This window comes from Astatotilapia calliptera, chromosome 14 (assembly GCF_964374335.1).
Source record: "Astatotilapia calliptera chromosome 14, fAstCal68.1, whole genome shotgun sequence".
NCBI lineage: Eukaryota > Metazoa > Chordata > Actinopteri > Cichliformes > Cichlidae > Astatotilapia > Astatotilapia calliptera.
This window is the reverse complement of record NC_137435.1, coordinates 36,049,503-36,069,753: the sequence shown is the minus strand read 5'-3', so window position 1 is coordinate 36,069,753 and position 20,251 is coordinate 36,049,503. Positions and strand designations below refer to the sequence as shown.

At 38.5% G+C, this 20,251-nt stretch overlaps 1 long non-coding RNA gene across 4 annotated transcripts; it reads right to left on the bottom strand.

The window, feature by feature from the left end:
• Positions 1-382: 382 nt before the first annotated feature.
• LOC113013835 (uncharacterized) lies at positions 383-19,464 on the bottom strand. 4 transcript variants are annotated; one of them, XR_013901395.1, is made up of 9 exons: positions 19,174-19,464; positions 17,170-17,350; positions 16,579-17,071; positions 15,930-16,091; positions 15,569-15,677; positions 15,344-15,463; positions 15,040-15,201; positions 5,566-5,735; positions 383-2,714 (listed from the first exon to the last, which is right to left on the bottom strand). It is a non-coding gene; the product is annotated as an uncharacterized LOC113013835 (long non-coding RNA). The 4 variants fall into 4 exon arrangements; XR_013901396.1 differs by having other exon boundaries at positions 15,639-15,677; positions 19,174-19,463; XR_013901393.1 differs by having other exon boundaries at positions 15,344-15,677; positions 19,174-19,461.
• Between the last annotated feature and the right edge of the window lie 787 nt (positions 19,465-20,251).

The following is a 20,251-nucleotide window of genomic DNA, read 5'->3' as shown; positions in this document are numbered from 1 at the left end:
CCCAGCACGGGGATATTGAATTCTATAAGAAAAAGCCATGAATACGTATATCTGAATCTTCTATCAAAAATTACACCGATTTATATGAAGTTGTGCAAAAACGCTTTATTTCGCCAAGACAGTGCGTTTCTGACGATTACATGCATTTGAATGGGGAACCCGCACGACACAAAGTATGGGTTTTCATTATGTGAATAACTTGAAAATCTTAGCTCAAATAGCTGCAAAACCTGTTTGCCCTGCACGGGGATATTGAATTCTATAAGATAAAGCCATGAATATGTATTTCTGAGTCTTCTATCAAAAGTTACAGCTGTCTTTATGTTAAAGATATTCTATTTTAACAAGTACTCAGATGCAATGAAATATCAGTCAGACAGAGCAGTTTTAAACGTGCACAGGTGAGAGACTCAGGGAGAGACTCACACACCTCCTTGGTGCAGTCTGGCTTTATTTATACACATCATGAAGCATACAAAAAAGGAAATATCATCCTTATCTTGTCAAGAACGCAGGTGTGGTTTCTCAAAAACTTTGTGTTTTCTACAAGGTTGTTTCTTACTCTTGGGTGGCGGTTTCCTGCTGCTGACAATTAATGTGAAGGCAAACAGTGACAATGTGAAGGCAAAAGAGTGATTATGTGAAAGCAAACAGTTTCCGTTATAAAGTTGGGAGCCAGCAATTAAAATATACAGCTGGTTGAGTACAGAAGAGAAATATAAACACTCTTAGTTGATTATTATTTGAATAATAAAACCTTTAAAAACAAAAATACTCTCCTGTTGTTTAGATTTCTCACATGACAGTACTGTTATTTTTGTCAGTTCATAACCTCTTGTCTAAACATTTTCGGTTTGAACGTCATAAAACAGTCCTGTGTTCAATTAAACTAAACATTACTGTATGGATCATCTTTCAAAATTTCTTCCATTTGAGACGTCATCACATAAGCATTGATAGAAGTTGTCACCATGTTTGATACCATTTTCTTCAGACAGGGTACTACACATGTTGTGAAAACACATAACAGTAAAAGCAAAAATGCAATTCCAACAAGTCCTTTAATCAGTAGGGACTTCCATGAACCACCTAGTAACCATGTCAACCAATCATCAGTGCTTGTGACATAGTCTTGTTGTTCAGCATCTTTAATCTTTCTCAAGGTGTTCAAAGCGTCGGTCATGTTTTGTGAGTGTATGTTGTCTGGGATGTATGTACAACATGTGGTGTCAAACAATACACACAAACCTCCTTTTTCAGCTAGAATCATGTCTAGTGCGACTCTGTGTTGCATCACTACAATGCGTATTGCGTCGATTTCTTCATTTTGCGCTTTGTTGATCTTCATTGAAGCATTTAGGAACAGTCCAAATCGATAGTCAAGTGTCTCGATCCTCAGCATGTTTTTCCCAGCTCCTACCCAAGGGAACAAGGAGTGGAGGACTTTCTGACCATCCATAGTTTGAAGTTCTTGGGCACATCTGATCCATAGATTGGGTCATGTGGCATTACTTCAGCGACTTCAGCAACTTCACGTTTTGCTCTTGACGTGTGTGTCTCTGCTGTGATCTTGAAGGTGTGGTCTGAAATTAGTACTGGTGCACACAGACTGGTGGAGTTCGGTGGGAGCATGAAGTAGGTTTTAGGCCCGCAGGCCCAAGCGGCTCCCTGGACCCAGAAAGTTCCATTTTTGAAGGTGTTTATTCCTTTGGATTGGGTCAGGTCAAGTGTCTGTGTGCAGTTGCGGTTTCGTCCAAGTTTCCTGTTTCCATCAGAGAAGTTGAAACACATTGGGTGGGTGCTGTATGTCCGGCGGCAAAACTATGGCGAATGATTTGTTTTTTGTGTTGTTGGCTTTGACGTTTACCCAATGTTTTTCGTTGCAGGTGTAGTTCCAGTTCGTCAGATTGTAGGCACAAGGGGTTGTCTGTTCAATTAGGATCCGTCGTTGTGAAAGTGGTTTCGTGACACGTTTGACGTCTGTGTCACTACACCATGGAATTAGGTCTTCTTTCTTTGTGCTTTGACCTTTTAGGGTCAGTCCTGTTGCCATCAAATCTCTGCGTGTGCCAGTTGTTGCTTTGTTGAACACACACATCGCTTCGTCAAGTTCAGGTGCCTTTCCATATATTGTTGCGTGTACGGCTGTTGTTGGCATATGTGAACACACATAGCATTCCGTGCTGTTGTCGGTGCGTGTTCTATCATACACATATCTATACCACGCGTTGTTCATCCATGGGTGGTTATGGTCTTGGTTCAGGTCACGCAGATGCGAATTGTCATGTGTCCATCTTTTTTGCAGGTGGTGTTGTTTATTTCCTCTCATCTGGGTGAGTGTTAGTAGGCTCACTAGGAGCGCAATGCTGGCCACTAGGAGGACAAGTGTCTTCATGATGACCAGGCACACCTAGACCTCTGGTGAGTAGACTATTGGCGAGAAGTAAAAAAAAAAGGGCGGGATATACCCAATCAGCCCTTCCCTTCACCAATAGATCACCTAGAAGCCAGGGGAGCCGGCGTCTAAGCGTCTGGATTGTCACTCACTTTTTTACAGTGGCTTTGGTGGATCCAAGATGGTCTTTCTGCTATTTTGCAGGCGGTGGGTGTGGTAAGTAGGACTTGGTATGGGCCCTCCCACCTTGGTGAACTCCAATTCTTTCTCTGGAGTACTTTGATCAGGATCCAATCACCTGGTTGTAACCTGCAAGACACTGGAAAGATATTACTCGGCAGTTTGTTGTATAACACAATCTCTTTATTTTCAAACAGCTTAGTCATCCATTCTGCTAGGGTGGTTTCCCTTATTGATTTGTTAATAGGCTCACTAGTGATTGGCAATGGAAACGCTCTCCCGTGGATGATTTCAAAAGGTATAAGTTTCTGAGAACCTTGTGTTATTCTCATCCACATTTTTACTAGGCCAATGCACTCGGGCCATTTTGAAAATACATCTATAATTACTAGAGCATATTTCGATGCTTGGCATTCGTTAAGTTCAATGAAATCCATGTGGATTGTATGGAAAACTAGCCTCTCTTAGGTCTTAAGTTTCCTTGTGAGTTGTGTTGTTTTTTTTGTTTTGTTTTTTTTTGACAGAATAGTTTGTAAGAACATGCGTTCTTACAAATTATTCGCTAAAGTTTCAAAATTTATAGTGTGTATTGTATTGTTTATCTATACTATATCTCCCTCCTGTTGACACAGGTGTTTACCTCATGTGTCACTACAACCGCTGTCCTGTGTAATGACTCTGTTAATATAGGTTTTCCATCACAGACCATTAAGTCATCTTTCAGTTTACTCCACATTTCAGCCACTTGTTTTGTTCAGTGATTGTTGCAGCTTGTTGTTCGGTTTTTAGTACATCAAGTGGTATTTGTAGGCAGTAGTTGGTTTCTAGTAGCTCTGCCGATTGTTTGCAGCCTGTTTTGCTGCTTGTTCTGCAAAATTATTTCCTTTTGTGACAATATAATTGTCTTTTTGATGTGCTCCACATGTGCACAGTGCCAATTGTTTTGGCAAGGTGATCACTTCCAGCAAGATTTTTTTTTTCTTCTCTATAGATGGAACATTACATTCTCACTTGAGGCATTTTTAGATAATTTCTAGTTTTTCAAAGAATTCACACATCTCACACATCTTACATATTTTAAACAAGTATTGTCACAAATTTGTTTCCAAATCAACAAAATAAAATAATCAAACAAAACCGAAAACATACATGAGTCAGGACCCAAAAAGAAAAATGCTGCTACTGAAACAGAGCAGACATGTGAGGGAAAACTGAGCTCACAGACAGCTGCATGTGTTGGCTTTTATGCAGCTTCTGCTCTAAAAACAAATAAATAAAAAATAAAAGAAAATGTGTAACATGCTCATCAACTTAGCGGTGTCCACATATTTAATTCAGCTTCACAATCCTGTAACTTTAGCTGTTGTCTACAGGGTTTGGCTTATTAGTTGTTACTATAGATGTGCTCTATATCTCAGTAATATTTTATCCAGGTTTTCAAGCATGTCAAGTGCCTCTATGCACCTAAGTAGTTTAGATATTTCCTTTATTTTCTTCATCTCCTATGTCATTATACTGAGTTTGAGCAAACCTTAAGCTTGATGCAGACTACTTCATAACAATTGTCCATCTCACATCATACTGACTAGGTTACTTCTTATTATTATCATCTTTTTCTTTCCATATAATAACAACAGTATATTACAACATTTTATCAGTGTATATAAAAGTGTATATTACTATACTACTACTGAGCCAATTTAATAGTTGGGATCATCTTACTCAGCAAACAGATAACTTAGAATTCATCCAATCTGTACAAATTTGCTTCTTCTCTGAACAGGTTTGTGCCTACTTTTTAGACTGGTCTTCTGTTTGCCTCATCTCAGATCCAACCTTCGGTCACTTTCATTCTTTCTGTTGCATGTCTAACCAAGCAATTTATTATTATATATTTTATATTTTATTTTGTGTCCATCAAGGGCTTCGGGTGATCTGCAGCTTCACCTTTTCCCAAGCTGGAGACATTTACCTTTTCACACACTTTCCTTGGCTGACCAATGACACAGCCTTAATGTACCTTATGCATCTCTCTATTTTATTTAAAAGGTTTTCGTGTGAATTATTTCCTTTTATTTATTTTATACATTCTGGGCATGAACGTCTTGCCAACTATGTTTCATTGTTAATATAAGTTTACAGGTTGTTATCCTTCCTATTATTAGTTTCAATACATTAAAAATAAGTTCTAATGTAATTTTGTCTTTATTTATTTTATTTTTGTACTTCTTATATTTATATCTATTCGTTGAGGTCTGTTTCCAACCTTTTTAAACTACTTTGATCTCTAGTTTTCACTTAATAAGGGTTTTATCAGTCACTGCAGTTTGTCCGGCGCCTGGACATTTTTTCTCTAGCCACTGCTCGTCAGCAGTGAGTTTTGTTGATTTATTACCCATTTTTCTTTCTTATTATTTTTATTAGCTCATAGATATATTTACGTTTACACACACACATACACACCCGTGATGCTTTCTCTGGCACGAGGAATGGGAGAGGCTATTGACACGGCCTTCTACTTTCAAGCTAGCCTTGAAAGCGGTGTCAATTTTATGTGATGAAACACAACCTTTTCCCGTTCCACCAGAACTCGAGCAACCAACGGTAAACAATTCGGTGGAGTAGTTCAGCCTCCTTAATGTGCTGTAAAATCAACTTACTCCACCAACAAAACAGTAAAACAACAGATCATACGCGTAATGAGTATTGTTCTGGGCAACACTGTGTCTTTCTACATTGCTCCGAGCCCTTTTTCAGGCGAGCTGCGTAACTCTCTACCAGTCCTTTTTCAGACGAGACTGTTATACTATCCTGTCGTATTTTGACATAAAGCTTGCTCCAAGCCCTTTTTCAGGCGAGCTGCGTAACTTTTCTACCAGTCCTTTTTCAGACGAGACTGTTACTAAGCTGTCATATTTTGACGGGAAACTATTTTATGTACAGACCACAGGTTGCCTCAGTCGTTTTGCGCAAGATGTGAGTGAGTTCACCTGAGTTATTGTGTGGTTGCTTTGGTTTCCTTCATCAACCCCTGAAGTCGTGGACCTCTTATAAGAACGCTGGCCAAAACCCGAACGTCACGTCTCTGGACTTTATCCTCTGCCTGGAGAGGAGTTGACAGCGTGAGCTTCTCACGACGTCAGGACTTGATGAAGGTTTCCTATTGGAGCATTGAAAAAATATCAATGTCCACTCCGGCTCAGAAGGACCAATTAAATGTTAAAGATATTCTATTTTAACAAGTACTCAGATGCAATGAAATATCACTCAGACACTTAGAGCAGTTTTAAACGTGCACGGGTGAGAGACTCAGGGAGAGACTCACACACCTTCTTGGTGCAGTCTGGCTTTATTTATACACATCATGAAGCATACAAAAAAGGAAATATCATCCTTATCTTGTCAAGAACGCAGGTGTGGTTTCTCAAAAACTTTGTGTTTTCTACAAGGTTGTTTCTTACTCTTGGGTGGCGTTTTCCTGTTGCTGAAAATTAATGTGAAGGCAAAGAGTGACAATGTGAAGGCAAAAGAGTGATTATGTGAAAGCAAACCGTTTCCGTTATAAAGTAGGGAGCCAGCAATTAAAATATACAGCTGGTTGAGTACAGAAGAGAAATATAAACACTCTTAGTTGATTATTATATGAATAATAAAACCTTTAAAAAAGACAATACTCTGACACTTTATGAAGACCATGAAAAAGGCTTTATTTCACCACGTTAGTGCGTTTCTAGCTATTACATGCATTTGAATGGAGTTCTCTCACGAAACAAAGTAGAGGTTTTCATTATGTGAATAACTTGAAAATCTTAGCACATATAGCTGCAAAACCTGTTTGCATAGCACGGGGATATTGAATTCTATAAGATAAAGCCATGAATACGTATATCTGAATCTTCTATCAAAAGTTACACCGATTTATATGAAGTTGTGCAAAAACGCTTTATTTCACCACGTTAGTGCGTTTCTCGCTATTACATGCATTTGAATGGAGTTCTCGCCCGACACAAAGTATAGCTTTTCATTATGTGAATAACTTGAAAATCTTAGCTCAAATAGCTGCAAAACCTGTTTGCATAGCACGGGGATATTGAATTCTATAAGATAAAGCCATGAATACGTATATCTGAATCTTCTATCAAAAGTTACACCAATTTATATGAAGTTGTGCAAAAACGCTTTATTTCGCCAAGACAGTGCGTTTCTGACGATTACATGCATTTGAATGGGGAACTCGCACGAAACAAAGTATAGGTTTTCATTATGTGAATAACTTGAAAATCTTAGCTCAAACAGCTGCAAAACCTGTTTGACCAGCACGGGGATATTGAATTCTATAAGATAAAGCCATGAATATGTATTTCTGAGTCTTCTATCAAAAGTTACAGCTGTCTTTATGAAGACCATGAAAAAGGCTTTATTTCACCACGTTAGAGCGTTTCTCGCTATTACATGCATTTGAATGGGGAACTCGCACGAAACAAAGTATAGGTTTTCATTATGTGAATAACTTGAAAATCTTAGCTCAAACAGCTGCAAAACCTGTTTGCATAGCACGGGGATATTGAATTCTATAAGATAAAGCCATGAATACGTATATCTGAATCTTCTATCAAAAGTTACACCGATTTATATGAAGTTGTGCAAAAACGCTTTATTTCGCCAAGACAGTGCGTTTCTGACGATTACATGTATTTGAATGAGGAACTCGCACGAAACAAAGTATAGGTTTTCATTATGTGAATAACTTGAAAATCTTAGCTCAAACAGCTGCAAAACCTTTTTGCCCAGTACGGGGATATTGAATTCTATAAGATAAAGCCATGAATATGTATTTCTGAGTCTTCTATCAAAAGTTACAGCTGTCTTTATGAAGACCATGAAAAACGCTTTATTTCACCACGTTAGTGCGTTTCTCGCTATTACATGCATTTGAATGGAGTTCTCGCCCGACACAAAGTATAGGTTTTCATTATGTGAATAACTTGAAAATCTTAGCTCAAATAGCTGCAAAACCTGTTTGCATGGCACGGGGATATTGAATTCTATAAGATAAAGCCATGAATACGTATATCTGAATCTTCTATCAAAAGTTACACCGATTTATATGAAGTTGTGCAAAAACGCTTTATTTCGCCAAGACAGTGCGTTTCTGACGATTACATGCATTTGAATGGGGAACTCGCACGAAACAAAGTATAGGTTTTCATTATGTGAATAACTTGAAAATCTTAGCTCAAACAGCTGCAAAACCTTTTTGCCCAGCACGGGGATATTGAATTCTATAAGATAAAGCCATAAATATGTATTTCTGAGTCTTCTATCAAAAGTTACAGCTGTCTTTATGAAGACCATGAAAAAGGCTTTATTTCACCACGTTAGTGCGTTTCTCGCTATTACATGCATTTGAATGGAGTTCTCGCCCATCACAAAGTATTGGTTTTCATTATGTGTATAACTTGAAAATCTTAGCTCAAACAGCTGCAAAACCTTTTTGCCCAGCACGGGGATATTGAATTCTATAAGATAAAGCCATAAATATGTATTTCTGAGTCTTCTATCAAAAGTTACAGCTGTCTTTATGAAGACCATGAAAAACGCTTTATTTCACCACGTTAGAGCGTTTCTCGCTATTACATGCATTTGAATGGGGAACTCGCACGAAACAAAGTATAGGTTTTCATTATGTGAATAACTTGAAAATCTTAGCTCAAACAGCTGCAAAACCTGTTTGCCCAGCACGGGGATATTGAATTCTATAAGATAAAGCCATGAATACGTATATCTGAATCTTCTATCAAAAGTTACACCGATTTATATGAAGTTGTGCAAAAACGCTTTATTTCGCCAAGACAGTGCGTTTCTGACGATTACATGTATTTGAATGGGGAACTCGCACGAAACAAAGTATAGGTTTTCATTATGTGAATAACTTGAAAATCTTAGCTCAAACAGCTGCAAAACCTTTTTGCCCAGTACGGGGATATTGAATTCTATAAGATAAAGCCATGAATATGTATTTCTGAGTCTTCTATCAAAAGTTACAGCTGTCTTTATGAAGACCATGAAAAACGCTTTATTTCACCACGTTACTGCGTTTCTCGCTATTACATGCATTTGAATGGAGTTCTCGCCCGACACAAAGTATAGGTTTTCATTATGTGAATAACTTGAAAATCTTAGCTCAAATAGCTGCAAAACCTGTTTGCATAGCACGGGGATATTGAATTCTATAAGATAAAGCCATGAATACGTATATCTGAATCTTCTATCAAAAGTTACAGCTATTTATATGAAGTTGTGCAAAAACGCTTTATTTCGCCAAGACAGTGCGTTTCTGACGATTACATGCATTTGAATGGAGTTCTCGCCCAACACAAAGTATAGGTTTTCATTATGTGTATAACTTGAAAATCTTAGCTCAAACAGCTGCAAAACCTGTTTTCCCAGCACGGGGATATTGAATCCTATATGATAAAGCCATAAATATGTATTTCTGAGTCTTCTATCAAAAGTTACAGCTGTCTTTATGAAGACCATGAAAAAGGCTTTATTTCACCACGTTAGTGCGTTTCTCGCTATTACATGCATTTGAATGGAGTTCTTGCCCATCACAAAGTATAGGTTTTCATTATGTGTATAACTTGAAAATCTTAGCTCAAACAGCTGCAAAACCTTTTTGCCCAGCACGGGGATATTGAATTCTATATGATAAAGCCATAAATATGTATTTCTGAGTCTTCTATCAAAAGTTACAGCTGTCTTTATGAAGACCATGAAAAACGCTTTATTTCACCACGTTAGAGCGTTTCTCGCTATTACATGCATTTGAATGGGGAACTCGCACGAAACAAAGTATAGGTTTTCATTATGTGAATAACTTGAAAATCTTAGCTCAAACAGCTGCAAAACCTTTTTGCCCAGCACGGGGAAATTGAATTCTATAAGATGAAGCCATAAACATGTGTGTCTGAGTCGTCTATCAAAAGTTACACCGATTTATATGAAGTTGTGCAAAAACGCTTTATTTCGCCAAGACAGTGCGTTTCTGACGATTACATCCATTTGAATGGAGTTCTCGCCCGACACAAAGTATAGGTTTTCATTATGTGAATATCTTGAAAATCTTAGCTCAAACAGCTACAAAACCTGTTTGCCCAGCACGGGGATATTGAATTCTATAAGATAAAGCCATGAATACGTATATCTGAATCTTCTATCAAAAGTTACACCGATTTATATGAAGTTGTGCAAAAACGCTTTATTTCGCCAAGACAGTGCGTTTCTGACGATCACATGAATTTGAATGGGGAACTCGCACGAAACAAAGTATAGGTTTTCATTATGTGAATAACTTGAAAATCTTAGCTCAAACAGCTGCAAAACCTTTTTGCCCAGCACGGGGAAATTGAATTCTATAAGATGAAGCCATAAACATGTGTGTCTGAGTCGTCTATCAAAAGTTACACCGATTTATATGAAGTTGTGCAAAAACGCTTTATTTCGCCAAGACAGTGCGTTTCTGACGATTACATGCATTTGAATGGGGAACTCGACCGAAACAAAGTATAGGTTTTCATTATGTGAATAACTTGAAAATCTTAGCTCACACAGCTGCAAAACCTTTTTGCCCAGCACGGGGATATTGAATTCTATAAGATAAAGCCATAAATATGTATTTCTGAGTCTTCTATCAAAAGTTACAGCTGTCTTTATGAAGACCATGAAAAAGGCTTTATTTCACCACGTTAGTGCGTTTCTCGCTATTACATGCATTTGAATGGAGTTCTCGCCCGACACAAAGTATAGGTTTTCATTATGTGAATAACTTGGAAATCTTAGCTCAAACAGCTGCAAAACCTGTTTCCCCAGCACGGGGATATTGAATTCTATAAGATAAAGCCATGAATACGTATATCTGAATCTTCTATCAAAAGTTACACCGATTTATATGAAGTTGTGTAAAAACGCTTTATTTCGCCAAGACAGTTGAATGGGGAACTCGCACGAAACAAAGTATAGGTTTTAATTTGTGAATAACTTGAAAATCTTAGCTCAAACAGCTGCAAAACCTATTTCCTCAGCACTGAGATGCTGAATTGTATAAGGCAAAGCCATAAATATATATGTGTGTGTGATTCTTCTATCAACAGTTACAGCTATCTTCTTGAAGTTGATACTGGCCCAGGGTCAGTGTAAAATACAATCCTAGCTGTGTGAACAAAGCTTGGCTCCTTTAATCCTGCATGACAAACCTCAGGATGCAGGTTATTATTGCTCTTTCCTGCTGGCACACCTGAGAGTCAGCTAGAAACTTACAGTGACGTGGACATCATGCAAAGACTGCCAGACTCTGTAATATTGTGAATGATCAGTGACTCAAGTTAACACTAAACTTTAAACAGTACCTCTGTGTCTCTGTGTGCTGAACATTTAGGATTGAGTCTGCATTGACTTTATTTATTGAGACTTTAATGTGTTAAAAGCAGGTTGAAGACGGCTCAGAAACATTTGAAGATTAAAATTTAGCATTTTAGCTTCTGGTGGTTTGTAAAGCCTCTACTCAGCTGTAGTTTTTGTTATTAATTTATGTTTGTTGTTGTTTAACACAGATTTCAGAAGAACAAATATGCTTAATAGTTTAACTAGATTTCATCTGTCAGTGTGGGACTGCTGAGTCACCTGAAGAACTCATTTCATTCATTCTCCACATGATGTTCATTTACAGAAATGTTTCACAGGAACTGATTCCTCCCAAAAGGGTGAACTAGTGTGTTTCCATAGATTATCTCTGTATGAATGTACTTTTAAATGAAGGCAAGTGTCTGTCCTTTTTTGTTCCTCAGTTACAGTACGTGATATCTTGATATCAGGCGGTCAACACTGGGGGAAGACAAGAAGCAGACGTACTTCCAAGAGGGAGCTGCAGTGAGGACACAGCCAGGTCACTGAGGTCAGAGGTCAGAATCTGAAACAGCTCAGGTTTATATTTTAGGGGTTATAAAAAATCTAAATGTATTTATGAAGAAACCTTTAAATAATAGTCATAATTATGATTATTATAAGAAATATCAAACATTTAAGTGGATTTTCTGTTACACATATTGTGTTAGCCCTGCAAGGTATCTCAAGGTATCTAATCAAAATGTAAGTAATAATTATAAAATGGGAAAGCAGAAATAAGTGTGACATAAATGTAAATGTGTGAGCTGACATAGAGGACAGCTACATGTAGTCTGAAAAACCTTTGTTGTCAAGTTTGCAGGTATATCAGCACGAGACATTCTTACATAGAAGAGTCTGTTAAAGTCTCTAACTCAGCGAAGCATTATTGGTCCCATCTGTTTGGATAAATATAGTAAGTTAATGTATGTCCATTTATTGACACATTTTCTTAAGTGCTTATCCAGTTCAGGATCACAGTGGAGCTGCAGCTGGATATGTTCACTAAATAAACCTTACAAAAGTTAACAATAAACCTGCATCCATGTACGTTGTTGTCCACAGGATGAGAAAATCAAACTGGAACACTGTGGAACATGTTAATAAATGTTTGTGTGTTTATGCCTGTGTCTTTCACAGGAGGCGCTGGAAGGTTTCCCTAATAGTTCCTGGTGAATCAAAGCAGAACCATAAAGGTTGCTGGACTGCATGATGGCCTTACCCCTGAGCAGTCATCCTGTTAAAGGAGGAACCAGTTAGAAGCTGTTTTCAAAGTAGCTGAGCAGATTTCATCTCAAGTAAGCGATTAACTGTTTGTTCATCTGTTCTGCCACTTAAAGAGCATTTAAGGACGTCTTTCGAGTGTCCAGCTGAATTAATTCTACTGGCTCTCATGGTCATTTGTTATTATAGACATATTTTTCATGTTCATCCAGCTATTTAGTAAATTCTATCTATTTAGTAATATCCGTCAGCTATAAAATGTAATATAAATATAAAAAATATCTAAATATCTCCTGCACTTTATATTTTAATGATGTAAGTCTGTTATCGTGTTATATTAGCATTCCTCACATATCAGTGAGATGCTGTACAGTACAATCTTACTGACGCAGCAGAGGGATAACGACGGCTATTCAACATCGTTACACGACACATTCAAGCTGCATGACACAGACAAAGTGACTAAATCATCTTTTTTGTGGTTTATTGTCTTCAAACCAGCAGACAAAGCCAATTGCAGAAGATGTCGGAGAAGAACTTCAGGCCGTGGACTGAAAATATATTTTTTTCTTGTTATCAAAAGACATTTGGAGTGGCAGCTTCTGCAACTGGTTGCACTAAAGTAAAGCTTACAGTCTAAGAAACCACAGTGTTGATATTCAGCACAAAGAGAAAAGCTCACTTGTTTGAATTTATTTACAATCATAGTTTTATAAATTCTGACTGTAAACATCTTTTACAGCTTTGATATTGTTTGACACTAGATATCAGGTTTAATTTAAAGGTTTCTGTGTCCCAATGAGCCATTTACACTGACCAGTGTTTCACTTTAACTGTAACACATTCATTATTTAGTTCCAACATTTCTAAGAGAAATAACTGAATGTAAAAAATGGCAGCCCTCAGGCCAGGTTTAATTGATAGAGATATATGCATGCATTGTGAAATTTATGTAGCCCATATAATTGTTATTCACCTAATCATGGCATACCCACCCCTTCCTCCCTAGTTAACTGCAACCCAAAAGAACTAGTGGGGCTATTTACACACTCACAACCAGTGTGGGGTAAAAAGAGCCACCAAAATGCTGTCAGCCACAGATGTGCTAGAAGAGTTAGAAACTCTACTTATGGAGAAACTTTCTAAGTCTAACAGGGGACAGGAACTCCTGCCCAAATAACATGATATAACCCCACATACAGCCCAGCCATAAAATGAACCAAGTCATTTAATTAAAGACAGCATGGGACCAAATGCATGTAACCAGCCTGCACCAACCTGGCATTTCTTCCTCCTGAATTAAATGAATGAATGGATGAAAGTTAAATGACTACAAACCTAAAGCCACTAGTTCCCACACTGGAGCTCCCTGACACTGTGTGTTAACCGTATTTAGCTTGAATCAACAGTTGTAACAGGCTAAGCCACTTGAAACACTGCATTGAATTTGTTCCTGTCTTAATGATTTCAGCTGACTGGTTTCAACTCAGATGTTCTGCTTTGTCCTTTCAGTAGATCAAATCAGCTCGTGCTGCTTCTGCTTCCAATTTAATGGCAAGAAGAAGAAGAAGAATGCTTCAGTGAAGTGGCGTTCATGGTCTCAGTGAACAGTCACGGTCACACACTGCATGTGGTTTTAAAAGCAACATGTCTGTTCAGTACAACGATCGAGATGTGTAATATTAGTGCAGCTACGGTTTGTTCTTGAACATCAGTTCTGTTTTCTACTTTGATCACTTAGACCAAAAAAGTGTTGTTTTCAGATTCTTTCTTTTAAATCTCATTTTTTATTACAATTAGTTTCACATAAATGTTAGTGTTTCCTTTATGATCTTTTAATGCTTACACTACACTGTACACATTAGAGACATTTCTGTTACCTGTTTCTGTTGACTCAGAGTTGTGAAATGTTCTTTTATTTAATGCACAATATGAAGTTCATAATTTTCTTACAAATAAAACTCTAATGACAAACATGAACAGCTGTGCTTATTTCTGAGACATGAGTTTTTGAATGTGTTCATATTTACACAGTGTGCATTTGTATGCTGAAACTGTAATGGTGAACCTGAGGTGATGGTCAACAGAAGGCAAATATATATCAATATAAAACAATATTGAAGTAATGTCTTTACCCCCTGCAGAGTGTGGACGCTGTGCACTCAATCACCTTATTCACTGTAGTAAACATGCACCGCTAGCTCACGTGACTGACTGTCTACATGGTTACATCGTATATTATTAGCTATGTAAACAGCTTCCATAGATACCGCCATAGCTCTCTGCAGCTGTAACACTTTCACACTTTGCAAATCATTTCACGATTTTGATAGTTATGAAGACAGAATATGTTTTTAAGGTAAAGCTAGGCGGTTGCTATGGTGGTTGCTGTGGACTTGGCTGGACCGCGTCCGATTCCTGTTATTAGCTGTCCGCCGTAGGAAGGCTGCATTCCATTTACAAGTAGTGACATTCTGCCGCAACTCGAACTCAAACCCCACTTTGTTCTTTAATTATAGGCCTTTTATAGCCGTTCATGACACGCACACACACACATAAAGCACTTTGCCTCACCATGAGAATGGAACTTTACCTAAGCTAACCTTTAAAATATCTGATAAAGGATAGAAAAATGAAGCAACCAGAGATTTAATGATGAAGACTCTGGGTTCTGTAGTGACCTGAATGACTCTTTGCATACAATTTATTGAAGAGGACTTTAGAATGCACTTTACATTTAGACTGTTGCTGTTTAATTTTTTACATTGTTGCGGTGTTATGTCATGAATAAGGTTCACCTGCTGGGGGTTTGATGGATCAGATCATCATAATCAATGGGTCCTGAGGTGGGCGGGACTGTCTCTGGTGATGTCACCATGAAGGAACAGCATCTGGCACGTGTTGCTGAAACATCCCAGTACACTGGTGTAGTTTCCTCTCCAGCTGTTTGACATTTGACACTTCAACATTAAGGGGAAGAAGAAGAAACAGTGTTAGGTCAGGTGACCACATGGTTTCTAAAGTAACTGACAGGAAGTAACCAGGCCGTTAGAAATGGATGGCATGTGTTTAGAGTTACTGGAGTTGGGTAACTCTACTTACCAAAAGCAGAAGCACACAGATGACAGATCAGATGCTGAATGCTGCAGGAACATGCTCGTGCGGTGGTCATTCAGTGCTGCTCCGGCAGGTTAGACAGTCCAAAACTGATATGCTGCCCATCTGAGAGTTTGAAAACACACATGCAAAGATTTATTTTGTATTACAGTCAAAGTTGGATGTTCATTTTTGTCCTTTAAAAATGTTTGTGTATTTGAAAGCACTAACATTTAAGGATGACTTGGATCGTCTCCTTTAAAGGGGAGACAAGTGTATCCACTGATCTACGTCACTTTACCTGGATGATGACTCCTCTCCCCCTCACTCAGAAACACTCCTAATATAACCAAGCAAATAAATAATATTGAAGATTTACTTACATCATTACAAAAACATCAAAAACATCTCCCTTTGATTCTATTTCTCCATTCCTGCTGAACATCAGGCAACAAATATCTCAATAAATCACAGTAAAATGTAAAGCACATGTTTTCTCTGCTTTGTCTAACCTCAGCAGAGCCTCTGTCAAGAAAAACATATATGTAAGCATAAAACAAATATACATTTCATAACACGTCACTGGACAAACCTCGGTCAGTTGATTTCCTCTGTGCAGTGCAGATGAACATCAGTCAGCAAGTCAAGGTGGTGAGATGGACTGGTGTCCTTTGTGACTCTGCTGGTTCTTCTGAGGAAACACCACCGTCTCTCCACACCGTCACCATCTGTGAGCACAAACTGCTGCTCTGCTCTGCCAGCATGTAGGAAATCACATATCACACACACAGGGGTGAAGAAACATTAGAGCTCAACTTTGGATACTTTAGATCTAAACAGATCAAAGTCGCTCTTAGCTTCAACAATCAGTGAATAGACAAACAATGATACCATACTGATTCTGTATGAATACAATATGGTATTTTCAATACAGGTGTCAAATTAATTCATTAAAACTAATACAGATATATGTATATATATTTTTTTTTTTGATAAATTCGTTTGCTAAATTATAAGAATTTTTTTTTTTTCATTTAACAATTGCAACTGAAAGAAATTAAATATTGAACAAAAATATTTTGTCACATTCTGAGCATGCTCAGCATGCTGAAAGACTTGAAGTTGCTACAGATTTTAAGAAGTGATAATTATAGGAAAAAAACTTCTCTTTTTCATCCGTTTAATCAAACATTTGATGCCTTAGATGTCTCAGTCTATAGCGTTCTGCAACTACAACTAACCTGAGGCTTGGATTTGGCTGCAGGTGCCCCTGTACATCCTTCTCAGCAGCACACATGTGGGTACCATTTAATCACACTTCTTCCTGAGCTTTGCTTCATCACAAGACCAAAGGTGGCATCCCGTGTCACGGTCATATCATCATCCAGAAGAAACATTTGAAGAAACATCATGGAGAAGAAACATTTACGCGCCTCCTGGTTTTGTTTTCTGATCCTGCAAAAAGACTGAGGACAACAAAGCCCAGAGAACACGAGATACACAATATCCAACATTCAGACTCAACAGCCTCCATAAATGAAGAGCACCAGGTTGGTTCAGTTATAGTAGATATGAGCATACTTCACATTACTGGGTATGAATAATAATCAAGAGACAAACTTTAAAGATGCAGAGCATGATGTCCCATCATCAGACTGTAAACAAACATCCACCAGGCTTCTTTGCTGGCAAAATTGATGATTCTCCTATCAGGGATCAGTAGAGTGTATTAACCTGTGGTATAAGCAGCAGTCACTGAAATATTACTGTTTCAGATAAGAAATCTAGCACATAAAAGCCAGGGTGGGAGGGATCTCTGCAAACTGACTTACCTCTGCAAGTGTGAAGCTCAACAAAAATCTGACTCTCCAGTCACAGACAAACAAAAACTCCAGCTGGGAGATAGAAAATGCTGTCTGGGTCTTGCTGGATGTTGCTGGTCAGAGTCCACACATTAGCAGAGTGCTTCTTGGTCCCACTGACCCATATGGACAGTGACTGTGGAGAACTGTTCTGGAAAACAGAAAAGAGAATTAAAATAACAAAAAGCCAAAGAGGATTTCCACAAAGACTCTCTTGGAATCAGCAATCAAAAAATCACTGGTTCATATTTCAATTAAATATGAACAGGTTCCTTAAATGTACATTCAGATCTGATTTAATTTAATTTCCTTCACACAGCACATTCGTCCAGGCTGACAGGTAAACATAGAATTAATCTCAGGTAACATGACTCATAGTAGAGGTTCAGTAAGAAAGATTGTTAGCTCTAATATTATTACCACACAATCGAGGGACACACCAACAGCTCAGATTTCTAGAACTATTTAAACAAATGTCTTCTGAATATTCAATTCAGGTTCACAGTGGGTGGGGGGGGGGGGGGGGGGGGGTGTCATGGAATTTTTAAAATAAAGTCTGCAACACAGAAAGAGCTGTGATCATGCTATTTATTACTGCGCACAGGAGAGCAAACACACATCAAACATCACAGTTCAGTCATGTCAGCTCTGCCACTTCACGTGTCTCGCTATGAAACCTAACGGATCAATGGTTTTGTGCCCTTGGCGTTATCAGCACCTGTAAAGGGAGTTGTTTTCTCAAACTGCTGAAGTAAGTTCATCTAGTTTTAGAAACTTTCATTGAACAGTCTATAACAGTGTCACAACTAAGCATATGCGTAAGCACTTAAATGCTTTAAATGAGAATAACATAAAATTTCTATTACAGTAGTCATAGGTAGAGCACACCTGGACAGGTCACCAGTCTGTTAGAGGACTAACACAGATGCAGCCTGACTCAATCCTAAATGTTCAGCACACAGAGACACAGAGGTACCGTTTAAAGTTTAGTGTTAACTTGAGTCACTGATCAGTCACTGATCTTGAGTCACTTAAGCTTAATTTATAACAGTATTTATAACAGTATTATAACAGTATATAACAGTATTTATAACAGTATGTTTGCACTGAAGCACCGCAGCAATTTCCTAATGTTGTAAACCCGCTCAACATTTGGCAATAAAATCCTTTCTGATTCTGATTCTGATTTGCAGTATTACAGAGTCTGGCAGTCTTTGCATGATGTCCACGTCACTGTACGTTTCTAGCTGACTCTCAGGTGTGACAGGTGTGCCAGCAGGAAAGAGTAATAATAGCCTGCATTCTGAGGTTTTTCATGCAGGATTAAAGGAGGCTTTGTTCACACAGCTAGGATTGTATTTTACACTGACCCTGGGTCAGTATAAGTATCATACAGTTTAAACGAAGCACTGAAACTTGCACATATTTATTACAGATGCACTGAAGCTAATCGAGATATTTGCTGTCAGTCTGTGGCTGCGATTAATAATAATAATATAGTAATGGATTGGATTTATATAGCGCTTTTCAAGGCACCCAAAGCGCTTTACAATACCACTATTCATTCACTCTCACATTCATACACTGGTGGAGGCAGCTAAAGTTGTAGCCACAGCTGCCCTGGGGCAGACTGACAGAAGGGAGGCTGCCATATCTCGCCATCGGCCCCTCTGATTAAACACTTTACTGGAAACTTTATTAACTAGTAACTTCATCAGTCATGACAGAAACTAATATTTCTGTGCTAACATCGTTTAAAATGTAACAGCTTTACTCCAATATAAGCTAACGTTTACACCGTAACTTTAAGCTAGCACCATAAAGACGGTAAAACACGTAATAACATCTACAAATGCATCTTAAAGCTGTTATATTAGCACTCGGTGTATTACTAACATAACCACATTAACATTATTGACACTCGCTGACTTTTAATAGTCATTCTATAAATGCTGTCCGTTTAAACGGTATTACCTGTAAACACTGCTGTATCTACCGGATTGCAGCCAGAGTGGATTCTGGAGTCTTCCCACGCTCCTGTTAGTGGTCCTCCATCTGGATGGATGATAACAACCTTCTGAACAATCTAGCAGGAGATGGTCAATATCTATGGGACTGATTTGTGCTAATAACGCCCATTGTATGGACTGATAACAGCCGAAGCGGGTGAATAAAGTCACCCAGTCGCTAGCTGTGCCATTACCCAGCATACACCAGCACAATATTAGGCACAGCACCACCATAGACATTTTCAGTGGTTTTGAATGCAGGACATGGTTATCTTACCTTGTAAAATGCATGACAATAAAACAGCTAACCACCATAAAATGGTATTGTGTGTGTATGTATGTGCATGTGTGTGTGTGTGTGTGTGTGTGTGAGAGAGAGAGAGAGAGAGAGAGAGAGAGAGAGAGGGGGGGGGAGATCAAAGGCGTGCGTTTATGTTTTTTCTTGATCAAGAGTGTGCCTCCTCTCTCTTATTGGATGTATGGTATAGCATGTTTATTCAGGTGCACCTTTGAAGTCTATGAGAATACTTTGCAGCCTGGTCTGAGTGGTCATTTCTGCACAGACACAATGAAGCGTGCACTCAGTTTAGAGGAGGCTGTTGCTGCAGTTTTGCACTCTCCACAAGCAGTGGAGATACTTCTGACAGCGAAGAAGAATTTTTGCCAGGCACCGAGGAGCTTTGCAGCTCATGTGCGGAGGAGGAGAAGGAGAAGGAGGAAGAAGAGCAGGAGGAAGAGACAAGGCTGGAGGATGGCCAGTGGAGATCTAAAAATGGAGAAATCATGTGGCAACCCACACACGAAGAGGTCCTGCCATTTTTTCCTCCCCCCATTTTAACCCCAGGACCAACCCATTATGCAATTCGTATAGGATCAGCAGACCTGTGAGCACTTTCCATCTTTTTTTGCAGAGGACATTATGCAGCTAATCCTGCATTTCACCAACCTTTGAGCAAATTAATCGGGCAGTAAGATTCGATGATCGTCTCTCCCGTCCAGGTCGCTACAGGTGGGGGCAAGGCTGTGGTTTCCTACATCCCCAA